General features: G+C 34.2%; 1 protein-coding gene across 16 annotated transcripts in view; it reads right to left on the bottom strand.

The window, feature by feature from the left end:
- Nucleotides 1-17,197, bottom strand: part of LOC125052417 (MAP/microtubule affinity-regulating kinase 3-like) — a 150,515-nt gene that overhangs the window by 53,678 nt on the left and 79,640 nt on the right. For 7 of the 16 annotated variants that reach the window (XM_047653241.1, XM_047653247.1, XM_047653248.1 and 4 more), the window contains exon 1: nucleotides 15,943-16,062. The exons of 5 other annotated variants lie outside the window; for them this stretch is intronic. The gene's annotated coding sequence lies outside the window, so the exon portion shown is untranslated. Of the gene's footprint in view, nucleotides 1-15,942; nucleotides 16,078-17,197 lie in introns of those variants that run through there. 4 more of the 16 variants (XM_047653251.1, XM_047653246.1, XM_047653242.1 and 1 more) reach the window with 3 other exon arrangements.

Genomic DNA, 17,197 nt, shown 5'->3' with positions numbered 1-17,197 from the left:
GGAGCCTTTTGGCCGACATCACTTGGCATCGGATGAGCTCCCAGCAGTTCGCCGTTATATATAAAAAAAAAATTGAAATTGATAATCTATAAAATTCTTTGCAAGTTAGCTCAAAGAATTTTTATCAAGATTTTAATTACGATCACAAAGTGTCTCGCGAAAGTAGTCAACCAAGATTAATTTATTAGAAATTGTATACCATTAATAACATGAAAAGGAATTTATAAATTTAGAAAGTATCCATTTATTTTTATTGCAAGTAAGGATATTAGAAACGATAACGAAATACAAGTTTGCCTTCCGGTATAATTGAACAATCCAATTATAAATATATTAACTAATTGCCCCCGCGAACTTCGTTTCGCCTTAAATAATTTTACATAGCTTACAAAGCTTTTTAGATTTTCCCGTGATTTTTTTTTCCAATTTTGCTATCCATAAAAACCTTTCTCAGAGTTCTAGGAATAAAAAGCAATACCACATACACACCTTCATTTCACACCATCACATAGCACAGCCGAATTAGGTACGTATTACGTATTTAATAAGTTTTTCGTTTCGTATATTTTTGTTTATATTATGTATTACATCTTTGGATATGTTTAGTATAATTTTTTGTTGTATATAATTTATGTTAGCTGTAGAGAAAAATCTAATAAATAAATACTCGAATTAGTCCAGCCGTCTTTGAGTTTTGAGCTTAGCAACATACTTTACGATCATTTTTATTTGTACAGATTACACTTGTTCAGCTCAGCTTCGCTACTCATTACCCTATGTATGGTGATGTCAAAAATTACCTTAATGACAAGAGCTAATGCATAACAATTACAGTAAAACAGGAAATTTCATACATTTAGCACGTAATTGCAGCAATTACCCTACATTGTCAGCGTTTGACCTGAACAAGAGTATTCAACAAAATTATTATTTACTTTTTAATAACTTTAACCGAAATAATGCATTAAATATTTTAGTTAGCAAATTTTCTGAAACTGTGCCACAGTATCAATAAAAAATGTCATAAAAATGAGGAAATCTAATATATAAAATTCTCGTGTCACAATGTGCGTTACCATACTCCTCCCAAACGGCACGACCGATTCTTATGGCATTTTTTATGCATATTCAGTAAGTCTGAGAATCGGCTACTATCTATCTTTCAAACCCCTAAGTGGGGTGTCCACTGTCCAGCCCAATTTTTTTTTTAATTTTTTGGATTGGAGTGGCATTAAAAAATACATACAACCCCTAATTTTCATCTACCCTCTACGATCAACCCCCATTTATTATTTGTTAGTTAAGGACTTATATCTTGAACTTGAGGTTTATATAGAAAAAAAATCACAGAAAAACCTAAAAAGTTTTCATTCCGGAAAACCGAACAGTCTGGGGTAGCATAGCAAAATGTTCCATGTTGGTATGTACTAAGAAGGTAGGCTTAGTAAAATGACATTAAGGAGAAACGAAGTTCGCGGGAGCAGCTAGTAACTCATATAATTTGAATATTAAAAATCTAAAAGGACTCGTCGTTCAACTTTGTTATCCCATAATTCTGCTTAGTCACCTGACAAGTACTTCGTACACCCTGACAGTTTTCTTCAGAGAATGAAAAATGATACAACGAATTAAGCCTCGCATAAAGACGGCTTAAATACTCGTCACCAAATTACATAAGTATGTGGGAGACCGCCTACAATCTGTAGAAAGTTAGACATTGTTTCAAGAGGCTGTGTTTTGAACTCAAGCAATCTTTAGACCCACACGGCCTTGTGGAAAGGCTTTATGAAAGAACTTGCTTAGAAATCTCCACTCCCAAGCTTCACACGACTAGCCGCTTTCTTTGACTGCAAACTTGTGTCACGGCCAACCTCAGTCAAAATTTTAATGGGGCTTCGTTTTACCGCAACTTATATGATTTATTACGACTACGTTGATAATTTCGTAAAACGTCTGCCAAAATCGACGTATTATTATTTCTTTTTTTTTTATAAAGAATAACGTAAATCTTTAGTTATTTATAACAAAATGTATTTATAAATATGTGAGCACCATGTGTCGACATAATAATATAGTTATCAGCTGCATTGTTTTTTATCACACCATGTGCCTGTTTTATTTTAGTATAGTAGTTTGTTTTGTTCTTGGTACATAGCCTTTACATATAATAATCAAATCAATGTACACAAAATATTGTAAAAACTATTTCAAGAGTAATAATTATGGAGTTTCTTGTCCATTCATTTCCTAATAAAACTATTTTTTGGATTGGGCAACTAGAGTAATTTTTTTAAACATTTTTGACTTTATTTTAACTTTCAAAATTGCCATTTTAAAAGCCTTATTAACAGACACTGACACTTTAGACACTTTTCCTAAAAGGAAAATAGTCAAAAGCCGACTATCATAAGTGATGTTAAACCTATCTAAATAAGCTATAAGCTCCATAATCACTCAGTAAGGTCGAAGCCACGAGCCGTTTTGAAAAAAAAAAACTGTCATACACTTTCCTCCACCCAAGTTTTACAGCATTCGTGGTCATAATGGCATCCCAACAATGGTAGCCTCGTCTCGTTAGCAATCCCAGTAATTTCTTCCCATTTTCGAGATTGCGGTCGCCTCATTACTTTAATTACTATCTAGATGGAGCAGTTAATGCGAAACGTGGATATAGAAGTTATACCTACTTGCATAAATTTACTAAATAGATGAAGACGTCAGCGGCATAATAATTGGAATTAATTTTCTAAAAAGTTTTTGTGCTTAGTAATAATAAAAAAAATCAGTGGCGCTACCTTTTTAGGTCTGGGCCTCAGATTTCTGAAGCCACTAGGCCAACACTGCTCTGCTTAGTAACAATAATGGTACTAAAGAGTTTATTTGCAGAGAAATGGTACATAGAGAAAAAATCCGCACAATCAGCTATATAAAAATAGGCATGTAAATGTCATATTAATTATCATATCACTATAATAAGAACTGTTAAGTTATTTATAATTTTTGTCAAAAGTCTCCCACATGAAGTATATAAATAATAATAAATAAGAATAATCATGCGTAATCATCAATGAATTCATAAGTAATCATCTTTATCAAACCAACAAAACATTTTTACCTATATTTTACTAAAACGAATAAAACATGCTAATACATTAGCATATACAAGAATAAACGGTATGTAAATGAAACGTACGATTACCAAATACGGACAAATCTATTGAGGCCACAAATGAATATGCAAATACGCCTATAATTTTCTTGATGACTGAATCAATGTTTTTTAAGATCAATTAAACGTATTTCCGACTGAAAACAAATGAAAATGAACAGAGAATTTTGCCCTACTAAACCAATCTAATAGGCTGCTTTTATTTAATAACTGTCAAACAGGCAGAAGGCTCACCTAATGATAAGTGTGTGTGTGTCACTCACACTTTCATACGGCTCCCAAGAACGGTCGAGTTAGGTAATTTTGAGTCAAATAGTTTTGTCTATAGCCAGATCTCTTATAAGTATATAAAAACTTTTTTTTAAATAAATACAACAGGGGGGCAGGAGGCCTGACGTTAAGTAATGACGTTAATTGTCAGAAGGCTCGCAAGTTCGTATCGGTGGTATTTTCTTGAAGGACCCTAAGTCGAATTGGTTCGGAAATAACTTCAGTGGGCAGCTGGTTCTATTCTAAAATTTTGACATACAGAAGTGCTACGACCACCTTACCAAAGACTCAAACTCAATTTACATTTTAAGGAGAGTTTTGAATTTATTCAGTGATCATTCTCTAATTTCGCTTGGGAGTTTGTTGTAAAAACGAATACAATTTCTAATTTCTATAAGGAGTGGTTTATCTTCTGGAGCCTGGTTGGTCGTACGCTTAGATTAATTCTGTTTCGAATTATACTGGTGAAAGTCAACATTTGTTATAAAATCGTGTATATTTTTTTGTACATACGACTCCTAAATTTATTCCGTTGAGGAAACACAAAAATTACCCCTAGACAGCTCGCTTTTGCAGCACAAATATGGATTGAACCAGCACAGCACCCCTTTTTAACATCATAGGTATATTATTCCCTATAAACAATACTTATTACGATTTGTAAATAAATAGTGATCGAGAACAACGCCTCATAGCCAAAGGTATACCAGAATTAAAACCTTTCAAGACACGCTCCAATCACTTGTACGTATAACATAAAAACACATAGAAACTGGGGGATATGCGGTATTACCATAAAGAAATAGAAAGCTGATGTAGACCGGTTAGTGTTAATGGCGCTATATAGACGTTTGTCAATGGGGACCCGTAATGGTTTTATGTTATAAATGCAGTTTTATAGTCCTTGAGAAACTAAAACATAAGGTGCAAAAAATTTCGTTCTACGACCAAAACTGACAAAGTTATGGGCAAAATACCGAACAAGGTTTACTGACCGCGCGAATGGAAGCGATGACGTCACAATATCTCAACGCTTGCCGCCGAACCACAGCGCGCCCCGCGCTGTTTATTCTGTTCGTGTTACTCGTCCAACACGGAGCGTAACGTCACCGGTTTATACCCAATCGATTAATAAGTGATTTGATTTGTTTAATATTAGAAGGTTTTATTATAATATAACAAATCAGTGGTAGAAATAAGGTAGATATCGGTTTTGAGCAAGCGCAATCCGATAATCTACCTAAATGGTATTTGATTATCTTATTAATCATTTAAACTACACAAGCGCTGAAATTCGTGGTTGGAAACTTCAGAGGTAAGCAAATCTCATTATCAACCTAATCAAAACAGCAGGATAATAAGTAGGTCAGGAATACAGGGTCGTATTCAGGCCCGGGAAAATTCCCAGTAAGGTTTATGGATATGAACATGTTACCGGGAATATTCTTCTCAATGTTTCTGGGTGCATTGCAAGTCGGAAATCTTATTGGGAGTTAGTTCCTAGTATTGTTAGTAGGCAACGGACGGCACATTGCTGGTAGGTAAGTAAGAAAAGTGCCCGACGAAATGATGAATTTCATTTCAATCTCATTGACTTGCGTATTGTTGTCGTCTAGTTTTGTCAGTGCAAATGAAATGAAATGAAATGAAATGAAATGAAATGAAATGAAATGAAATGAAATAGTTTATTCTTGCAAGTAGGACTATATAAATCACTTTTACAATGTCATCCTAAACTAGATGAAGTCGACATTTCCTAACTGACTGCCCTGAGAAGAAATGTCGAAACAAACTCGGGGGTCTTAGTCTCTTTTATAGTCCAGATAATACAATAATAAATTAATAAATTGGTGTAAACAAATGCAGAGTATTTACTGGACTGGTCTTTGGAAGAAAGAACCAGATCGATCTGAGCAAGCCTGTGCCAGCAGACGGCTAGCATGCCCCGAATAGCTCATGCAGCTCAACCATTTTTAAGGGAGCTGCACAACCCGGTACACAACAATACCGCCAGTGGCACCATAAAAATATGTGGGGCAACAACTCACTCAGATCGCCAGCCCAAAATAACTATAGACTAAAATGTATCAAATTATAAATCAAGCAAAAGAGTTTATGATATACCCGCATAATGAATATAAGAAACAAAGTAATCGGTAGGTATACTTTATTCGTTTACCTTAGATTGTTTGAACAAGCAATCCTAATGAAATCGCTAATGTATACGTATTCCAAACGCTTACGATATTTTTTTTCAGGTCAGGGCGTGAATCATATGGTGATGAAGGTGTGGGATTTGTTCAAGTGCAAAAAACAGGAGATATATGCACAGTCAAAGCAAAAATTACACCAGAACATAAAATAAAGGGTAAAGCTTATTGCTGCACATTTACTTGTGATGAAACACAATAAATAATACTAAACATTGAGTGTCATGATTGTGCTGCTCAACTGGGAGGTTGTAAGCACGGTGTAGCATTTCTTATGTAGCTTTACAGACGAAGCGAGGAACCATCCCCAACAGAAAAAAAAATTATTGGACTAAGCCTAAATTAGCTACGGTGGGCACCACTTTAAAATTTATAAAGACTAAAGATATGGGATCATCCACACCAAAAAATCAAGATGACAGTTATGTCAAAGGTCAATTTGTAGAAGCTGTAAAAAAAACAGTACAAGAAAAATCTATATATATATCATAACCAGCTGGCAGCCTATTGCGTACCACAAAGCGCGTTAAAAAAATGTCATTACATGTATTAATAAGTGAGTTTAGAAAAGAGGGTATAGATATAAACGATGTAGCTCATTTTATTTACTTCTGCTCAAATCGGATGACTATAGATGACTGTAGCAAAGCAGAAGAAGCAACATTATCGCAAGCTGATTCACCATTGTGGAGGGAACTAAGATACTGCAGAGTAACGGCGTCTAAAATTCACGAAACTGCAAGACTGATGGTGTTTTAGTTGAACAGATTTACGGGGCCATCCATACAGGAGACAGTCGCTATGGAAAGAGGAAAACGTCTGGAACCAGAAGTAAGAGCAGTGGTGGCTAAACTAAACGTATTGTAAAAATATTCGCAAAGAGTTTTAAAAAAAAGGCGTAAAATACGTCTAGCGGTTTTCGCGTGAAAAGCGTTCAACAGACAGACAGACAAAAAATTCAAAAACAATATTTTTGGTTTCTATTGCGTGTATGGAGCTCTCATAACTCGATTATTCAAAAAAATATTCAATGTATAGAATTCACTTTGGCTACAGTTTTATTACCTACAGATACATATTCCCCAAAGGGGAACATAATATATTTATTTATTCATTGAAATATACCTAGTACGACCCTGTATTTTTCTTTAACATTCGTAAAACTTGTTTACGAATGTTAAAGTGTACTGTCACCCCTCTTCATGACAGTACACCATTTTTTGCGCACTTTCAGGTCCCTTGGCAAATTAAAAAACAGTTTTTCAGGTGTACTAGTTAAAGTATTAGTACATTTCGGTACTATACAGTATTTATAATGCGGCATATTTTCACATAAAAACCACAAAACCACAACACGATCCGCGCAGATCGAGTGAACTCTAATAAATGAATGGCGGAGAGCGAGCGCGCGGTCGGTAGGGAAATCGTGACGTCACATGAGCATTTCGGCCGCGCCGCGGTTGGCTTGTACAAAATGTGTAATATCTTCGCAACCAATTTACCGATTTCAATGATTTAAAAAGTATTGTACCTAATCGAGTAAAAGGAACACCATTATATAGATAATATATGCATTTTCCGACTTGTTACGGGGACCCATTGCATGACATAAGAAAACAAGGTTTGCTTGTAAAATTACGTTCAGAAGTCAACTAGTAATATATTGCTTATATAGCTATACTAATGTATGCTGTATGCTTGTTTGCCCCCCAATTACATAAAAAAAATTATGTGTCGCGCGTTAGAAGTTATACTTCTTTGGCGTAACATGATAAAAACCTTTTCAAATTTTTTATCTTTCGCCTTATTCTAAGTTTTATAGAAAAAACGACACGAACTATAGAAAATCTAAAATTTTCACTATAGCTAACTTCAGGGTGTCGGTTTTTGTGACGGTGAGCGCGCGCATCGTAAAAATTCACTCTCATACATATTCCCTAACGCACCAAAAGAAATATAAGTTCAAAAAAAACTACTGTTTTTTACTAAAGTACATGCAGTATTAGATATAAATTCTCAAATTGTATTTACGATATCTTATTAATTTGTTAACGGAAAGTTTAGAAAAAGTTCCTTATTTCTATTTTTAGGAGCTTTTTATATATTAAGCGTCATTATAAACATCGGTACATATTAACACTCAATAAGGTTTTAGTCTGAAGATTTTCTTAACCTTTTTTTATATAAAACAGGGGCAAGAAAATCACCTAAGGTGCCAAATGATGTCCATGGACACTGCCAGACGGCTTGCAACGTACCAATATTCTAAGAATTGCTAATCAAAAAGCAGCATATATTTATGAAAGAAATGCTAACACCCTCATCTGTCAAATGACCATTCTACTACAGGTAGAGTCTATAAGCGTACCATATAATATTGTATCATGCAGCCACGTCAATGTATGGTTGACCATGTGGAACCAATGTAAAGGTTACATTATCGACATTAAAATGCAAGACGTGTTGACAATTTACTCTTCCACGCTCAATGGTCAGCGTTTATGGTTAATTGTTTATATTTACTAGTATGGTATATTAGAAATCGGCAAATGTTTCAGTTTTCATTCCGTTAACAGCGAGATATGACAGTGAATGAACGATTTTTAAATTAAACATATACATATATGAACGTATTTATTATTTAAAATACAAATATTAAAAAAAGGCTTGTATGGTGTAGGATTATTAGTCAAGAAAAAAATATGACATTTACAGGTGCCTTTGCAATAATAAAAGCTTATGCACCAGCCGAAAGCTCTTCAAGAAATCATAAAATCTTTAAGTTCTACTACCTATATAATCTCTTCCATCTCTTTCAATGCACAAATAGGAATGCTAGAGGAGATTTCGTTCAGATACAAATTAAAAATATGGAATGGCTTGGAGGAGGCTTTCACCCGTATACCTCAAGGTCCCCCCCCGCCCATACTCCTGGGGTCACTATTAAAAGCCTCGGCGCGGGGGTCCAACCACAAAAAAGCACCCGTCCAAATAGAAATACAACATTTTTATTATTACTTACTGTTAATGCCTTGTGTCGTATATTGTATTTAACGAAATAAAAAAATATTATTGGAAAGATTATATATATATTTCTTTTCTTTTTTTGCGACTGAGGGGCAAACTAGCTGCTGTCGTCTCTGGCAGAATGACCAGCGCTGTGCAACAGTCTGCTCCTCAGCATAATGCTGAGCCAGGGCCAATTACAACAACAACAATCACACATAACACACTTAAAACGTACCTTGTTCTTTAAAAGAAAAAAAATTGTGATCTTTCATTCTTTTTTATATTTTTTTGATTATTGTTATTTTGTGTGTTTTGTTAGTAATAAACGCTATATCTAAAAAAAAGAACGATACTGAACGGTGACCTGCATTCTTTAAAACTATAAACTAAGAGAATCTTCAAATAAAAAGTGACTCAATTTCTTGTACATTAATTTCGCGAACGTGAAAGGCAACTGTTACACTTAACGGCATTATTCGTGCCAAATAAATTGTAACATCAATACAGTAAAATTTAAATTAATTAATCATTTCCTCGAAAATTACTTTTACACGGGTCTTTATACGTCAAATTTGGTATTCCTACGTATGTATTGAATATTATTTATTAACCACAATGTAAATTGAGATCGAATAACAGATATAAGGTAAATATTGTTACAAATAGAATAAAACCACATTTCGTTAGCATTTACCACATTGTTTTCCAAATAAAATTCAATAACTAGTAGAGCTACTAACTGCCACGTAAGCCTCCGCCCCGAGTTATCAAGCCGCGGGGAGATTGCGTTTTGAATTTGGTTTAAAAATAAATACATTTCTAGGTCTGGGCCTCAGATTTCTGTATCTGTTTTATGATCATTTATCAACCTGATAAATGATCATAAAGCAGGTAGACGATCAGCCTCCTGTGCCTGACACAGGCCGTCGACTGTTTGGGTCTAATGCAAGTTTTCCTCACGATGTTTTCCTTCACTATTCGAGCGAATGTTCAATAACCACATACACAGAAATTCCATTGGTGCATAGCCGGGGATCCAACCTACGACCTCAAGGTTGAGAGTCTTAAGCTGAAACCACTAGGCTAAACCTTTTTATTGGTTTAGAACGCATAAACGGAACTGGCTTATTTTTCACTAAAAATAAATAAACTTATTGTAGACCCCAAGACTTTCTAGCGTAACCATCTGAGATTTAAAATATCTCGAGTTTATTATAGATAACAAATAGCCTATATTCTGACGCATTCCTTTTTTAAACATAATAATTTTATCCAATTTTTCCTCGTAATCGAGGAAATCGAAGGAAAATTATCTCGCTTTGTAACTAAAAATTAGAAAGGGACAAAATAGATCTGCCAAGTGCGGAAAGCATAAAATTTCATGATTACTACAATCATTGGTGAAAGTTATATTCTTTCCGACATCGACATTTATTGGCACGTTTGAGAGGCCCGTTGCTATATTTACCGACGGATAACGAATCGTTCTAGTTTCTCGCTACGTAATCTATATGATTGATTATGAAAAGATTTGTATATAGCTATTAATATATTAAATATATAAAGCAATAAATACTTTTTAATCAAATATGTCATGACTAAGAATTATAGTAAATTATATTTTTTACATTTCCTTTGTTTAACTTTTTATCTAGGTTAAATAAATAGCTTTTCAAAGAACATATTATTGAAATAAAGATAATATATAGTAGAATCTTTAAGTTATCTTATATTAAGAACAAAGGCGAATCACGAATATTCTAAAAGCGGATAATAGAATAACAGTCCCATATCAGGGACACAGTTGACTCTTATCTGATAACACGATAACGACAATAAACATCCACCTTGCGATTACTGTCCACACTGGATTATGTCTTGTAAATTTCCTTTTGTATGTTCTATTAATACATCATTTATTTGTATGGTTATGAAATATGTATGACTTTCTGTTACAACAACGATATATGCATAAATTCGTATTATTTTGGAACATTAAAATGTTGATTTGTCGGTATAGGTTGCCTCTGTTTTAATACATTTTAAAGTAGTATCTTTTTTTATAGAATTTGATTTGATCATTCAATATACAGCTTCGACAGTGGTACAAAGATTATAACGGTCACATAATTTTGTTATTGAGTTTGAATTAGTAATCGCTTAATCCCTTAAGCAAAAATAAAAATAACGTACAATACAATAAAGGGATTCCCCGTACAACATAAACGAAAAGGGTTGCTAATTAATCCCCCAGTTTTTTTTATTAAAATAAAAAATGTTACGTATCGCGTTGTTTAAATAACCCCCCCGTCCATGTAACGCACTGTAACGTTTCAAAAGACTCCCCCCCTCCCCCCAAATTGCGTTACGTAATACTTGAACGCTCCCTAACTTAGAAGAAAATTCCACTAGAACGCTGTCTTACAAATGTTAGTAATAATTAATAATCCAGTTGAGCTACCACCAGCATCCGTTTCCTTAATATTTTTTACAAACAAATAAGTGATCAGCCATCCGTGTCTGACACATGTCATCGAATTGTATCTAAGACATGCCGGAGATCACAATTATTCTCTTCACCGTATAAGTGTTAATTGCAAATAGAAAGAATGCACCCGTGATTCGAACGTTGGACCTCAGAGTTTAAATTCGCTTGGCTTATAGCATATGTTAGACTAAACTCATACGAACATGACAACTCAAGTTCCGAATAGTGCCAGCTTATTGCCAATTCACAATATGCAACTGTTCCAACTAAATTAAAACTTGAATGGGCCAGTTTTGCCATTCAATCGCAACAGGCATTCTACAAGGTTGCCGTCGGCGCAAATATTCCATAATAATTGTTTGAAAAGTCTGATTCCTTATTCACGAAAGTAGGTATGTATATTTAAACCTATAGAAACTTCATAAGTAGAGTTATAATCTGTTGAGAGCTAATCAAATCATTATTTTTATCTCAAACTAAATTGTATTTTGTATTAATATTGCGTTATTTGAGACATTTTATATATAAACACTATTTTCTCATATATAAATATAATATAGGACATAATTTTTATTAATACTTTTGTATTATTCAGCGCTGTCGAAAGAAATTCGGTAAACACATTATTAGAGTTTTTATCTCTTGAGTTAATTTTTTATAAACTTTTTTATAAATTTTTTTTTTCTATACTTCATAAGTAACTTTTATATATTTTTTGTTTTGTAAACTTTTTCCCTCCTATAGGTTAACTAATAAAGGCTTTAAATTTGAATATATAATTTACACATATAACCACTATCGCCCTCAGACAAGCAGATAATAGATCTACCTACACTAATGAAGACTATGAAAAAGAATTTAAACACGATCCTATAAAATATTAACGCGAGTTACATTACGAAATATATTTAAGCGATTTACGGTAATAGCACTAGCACATTTAAATTCACGTCTCGTTCCTCATGATCAAATAACTACGTGCTAGCATAGCGTTCAACGAAGACAAGTGTTTTGTAATATTTTGTTTGCAAATAAGCTGTAATATTGTTTTGTACACGTGATGATAACGAATGCCAAAGTAGTAAAAACAAATGACCTTGAAACTGACTTATCAACGATTTAGCGAAGTAACTTACATTTGTTACATGCATATCAATAAGTATGGAAACTGTTACTCTCAATTCTTAATGATGACTAAACCCTACTACCTATTTCTTTTAACAACATTTTGTATGACCTTTACAGCAAATTCCAAAAAGATGCATCTTAACCTAATGTTGAAGGGTCGTGACATGGGTTTGGATACCAAACTTATTAAACATAAAGATTTTAGCGCAGTCTCTTGGCAACATTTAACACGAGAGAGATTTAGCCTGACACTAATACTAAAACTAGTAATAAAATTTCACTTTCAACTTAAAACCTACAAAATACACGAGGAAATGTCTCTGATAAGAGCGTTGCTAAAACGATTTTCCGAGACAAATTTCGAGAAAAGTGCACACGAAATGCGATACAATCATGGAAGCATATTTTTAATGAAGTTACCTGTTTTTTTGTGCTAGACTCGTCATCGCTATCTCATATTTCTTAGAATTCTTTGCAAAAGGTGATTTCATTAATTTTAATAATTGTGTAATTTGTGATACTGACAAAACTTGTTTTGTACTACTAAAAAAAATCAGTGGCGCTACAACCTCTTTTAAGTCTTGGACTCAGATGTCTGAATCTGTTTCATGATCATTTTTTAAATCTAATAGGCAAGTAGGTGATCAGACTGACACACACCGTCGACTTTTTGGGTCTAAGACATGTCGGTTTCCTCACGATGTTTTCCTTCACCGTTCGAGCGAATAATAAATGCGCACATAGAAAGAAGTTCATTCGAACTCGAACCTACGACCTCAGGTATGAGAGTCGCACGCGGAAGCCACTAGGCCAACACTGCTCTGTACTACTTATGTATTTATTAAGTAAACAGTATAATATCGTGCAATTTATCGGTGCTAAGGTCAAGTTGACCTCAGAGCAAGGGCGTTTGTGACCGTTTAATCACTTTCAACTGCAATCATCAACAAATGTCTCTATTTCCCAATACGAGAGCAAAGCAAAGTGCTGACAATATTTCCTTTTTGATAATATGAAAAACATGTTTGTATTAATTATAGAAAAAAAATCAAATGAAAACAGTTGTACAGTAAAGTGTGTGTCGTTTTTCTATGTTAAGTCAAATTCTTACACCATAATCTCTACATTTAATTGCATTGGCCTGCATTCTAGAACGTCAAACTTAAATTTCAAGAGCTAATTATTTTTCCTGTGACATATTTGACAGTGCTCAAGACTAATAAGAATATGGATCTTAAATATTCGCTGATAGATTATTCTACTATTATTATTAACTATTATTCTCAAATCCAATTTTTTTACTAAAGAAAATTAATTTTTAACATGACATCACCGCGCCAAGCCTTTATCGCTGTATATCAGTTGGTATCACTTTGAAGACTGATAAATCGTTTAACAGAGTGATAATTGATAAGAAATGTGGTTACTTTTACGTTTAAGCCATTGTGAACTGTAATTTTAAATATACTTTGTTAATTCGCTTCTGAGTGACAAAATATTATTGGTAGTAGCAACCCGTCCCGCCTTCGGGAATGCGATATATATATTAAATAATACTAGCAGACCGGCCAAGCGTTGCTGTGGCTAAGGTTATAGTTATATTACATAGTAGTAACCTATTGAAGGGAAACGGTAGGAGAACACCAGTCATGGGAACCACCATGCTTTTTTGGTGGTAATGCCATTAAATTGTAGCTTATTTGAAACGTTGGTACTTTCAACACAGCGCCATCTGTTAGAATTGTGACTATCAAATAATAAACAAATATTTTGCAATATAATAATATTGCGCGTATAAATTGAGATGTAAGCTATCCTATCTTTTAAGTTAGATCAAACTGCACACGGTGTGCAAATTTGATTGAAATCGGTTCAGTAGCTTAGGAGTCTATAGCGGACAAACAACGTGACACGTAATTTATATGTTATTATGGAATGTATAAGATATGAAAACTTCAGGGAAATCTAAGTACGATTAAAGTTATTTCAAAGCCAACATTATATACTAAATAACGTAAAAAAACATTTTAAATTATTAAAAAATTCTTTCATTATTAGTTCCGTGTAATTTTCCCTACCCATTTTCCGTCATAATAGCATGATTCATGAAGGCTAAACCGAGTGAAGTGTGAACATTCTACAATTATAATTTTGAAACTTAAGAGCGCGTCCTGGTCATTTTTAATCCAATACATTTTTGGCGTAGGTACGGAAGTGGATAGAGACGTACAGATAATATTCATAACTTTAAATTTCAGACAATAGCCACTATTACGGTCAGCGCAGTTGATCCACTACGGGCTATCTGGGTCAAAGCGACTAGCAGTTTTCACTTTAACAACTTGACAGCTGAAGCCTCATCTACTTGTCGCATTAGGTAAAGTTGACCTACAATAGACTTACAAACGTTATGTTACCTAAATCATTATATATTCAATATTATAATCCGGTTTTAGACATTACATCTCGTGAAATTAAATAAGACAGGAGCGTAAGAGTTAATTCTAATTCCCGGCAACGCATCTAGCTTTCTGGCAATTAACATCAGTAAGCCTACTGCCCATTTGCCCCCTGTTATATCTAATATATATAAAATTCTCGTGTCACAATGTTCTTTGCCATACTCCTCCAAAACGGCTCGACCAATTCTTATGAAATTTTATATTCATATTCAGTAAGTCTGAGAATCGAAATCTTTCAAACCCCTAAGTGATAACCCAAAAACATTTTTTTTTTGTTTTTATGACACGATCAACCCCTATTTTTTATTCTTGTAGATATGTAGTTATTTTTTTTGAACTAAAAAACTGTTTCCTAGAAATAATATACATGGCAAAACAAACGTTTGCCGGGTCAGCTAGTATATTATATATATAGATCTATATATAAATTAATTAGCACGGTTGGACATATTAGGAGACTACTCACTTTGTTTAACTAATTACATGACCAATAAAGTGTTAGATTTTAATTAAAAGATACCGTTCTTTTATCGTTAAGCAAGGCTGTTACCAAGGGAATCCCAGTGTCCTTTAAATACCTTATAAATAATCTTTGCTTTTAGTATTATAACTTCCAGTTATACCAGAGTTTAAACTTTGAATTAAACTATTTGAATTGAATGCAGTCCATTTTACCTGCATGGGTCATGCAACATAAAGCCTTTAGTTTTTAATGTCCATTCGAAACTTATTGTTTAGTTAACGTACTGCATGGCTCGCTTTGTGCTAAAAAAACTAGTATTGAAATGCACTGCATATTAATAGAGCGACTTTATCCCACAGCATTGTGGCTGTGGTAATTCCGGATATCAAGGTCCAATTACTGCCGTTTCACTCGGCCGAAACAAAGCCTTACGCCGAACTGAATTCTCTCAAGCGTAAAACAAAAACTCCAACAAGATGATCGATCGTGACTCACCCGCCATTTAATCAATTCGCCAATAACTGTTCATTTGCGGAGTAAAGAGAAAGAGCAACCTAGTAGCAACAGATATCTACATCCTAAAAAACCCTTAATCAACCAATCCATCAATTGCATCCAAGGTAAGTGACCTTTTCACGGTATTAAATCTTAGTCAGAGTAGATCCAAGCTATTAGCTGAACCGTCGGAGCGAAACGCAACGGTATATAGGAGAAAATATTAAGAAAAAAATTCACACGCGTACAACTGAAATCCTTAGCAAATCACCTAGTCACAAACACGTACACAGCACTTTTGGGGTAAATAAAAAAGTTTAAGCCGGTGTGAGACGTGCGCTCCGCAGCACGGTTGGGGGGAGACTGGTGGCAATGCGCCCGCGCCGCCTCGCCAGCCAGTTATCAGCCTTCGGAGGGACGGAGTGAGGGGTAGAGAAAAGTCTACGTGTGACGTGGGAGATAAGGCGAAATTACTTGCTGGGAACCAGCTGAACGCCGGAATTTTACATTGTCAGACAATTAAAGTGCTATAGGAGTGCTTTGTAGAATGCCTTTTGGACAGAAGATTAAATAGAGTATTAAATGAACAGGTACACTTGAGCCAAGAGCGCTGTAAGCTTTCTGTACTCTAATGAGAAGCCATTGTTATTTCAGAAACCAAATTACTGGTTATTTCTGGTCTGGTGGGCTTCGATGGTTGGCTTGATCCAAAAAACGAACCAAGGAAGTCAATGAAGTTTACTTTTAATTAGATTTATCTAGATTTAAACAAAGTCAACTTATGGAAGTCACCTGAGATGACCTATAAAAATAAATTACCCTGTATTTGAGTACTACATAATCAAAATTACATTAAGTCCATGTCATTAGGTTTAACATTAGTCCACGCCCTCCGACGGAGAAAAGGCCTTCTCCAACTTCTTCCAATTGACCGTCATCCGTGCCACAATTTTCCACGTTTGTCTTCCCACTGAGCCATTCCAACTAAGGGTATTTTTGACACATCTGTCATCACTCACGCGAGCATATGACTCATCAATTTTCTAATAAATATAACTTTTCTAAATATGTTACAAGGTCTATTACATATAATAATAATAATAGCCTTTATATAAATACTTATCCTAGTACATAAAAATGTGAAGTACTATAAACACTAATAATTAATCGACAAGCCGCTTCATTTCTATTTTACAGCTTGTCCTTGGACATAGGCCTCCTCTAAGAGCTTCCACTCTTCTCGGTGTCTAGCTTTACGTACGTTTTTCCATCTTTTTATTAGTCTTCCTCGTCTTCTTTCTCATACATATTACTAAATAACAAAAGGCAAGTATAAACATTCTATATAAGAATGGGAACGATTCTCTCAGTATTATCCTCATGCATTTATCAAAGGGTGCACTCAATTGTTTAAAACAATTTTCACACATATTAATTACGACAGTGTGTACCTTCTTTGTCTATCACATAATAAAATCAGAAATGGCAATGGTGCATAAAACA

The sequence above is a fragment of the Pieris napi genome, chromosome 9, assembly GCF_905475465.1.
Source record: "Pieris napi chromosome 9, ilPieNapi1.2, whole genome shotgun sequence".
In the NCBI taxonomy this organism is placed as follows: Eukaryota; Metazoa; Arthropoda; class Insecta; order Lepidoptera; family Pieridae; genus Pieris; species Pieris napi.
Note: the sequence above shows the minus strand (reverse complement) of the source record. Positions and strands in the feature narration are given on the sequence as shown.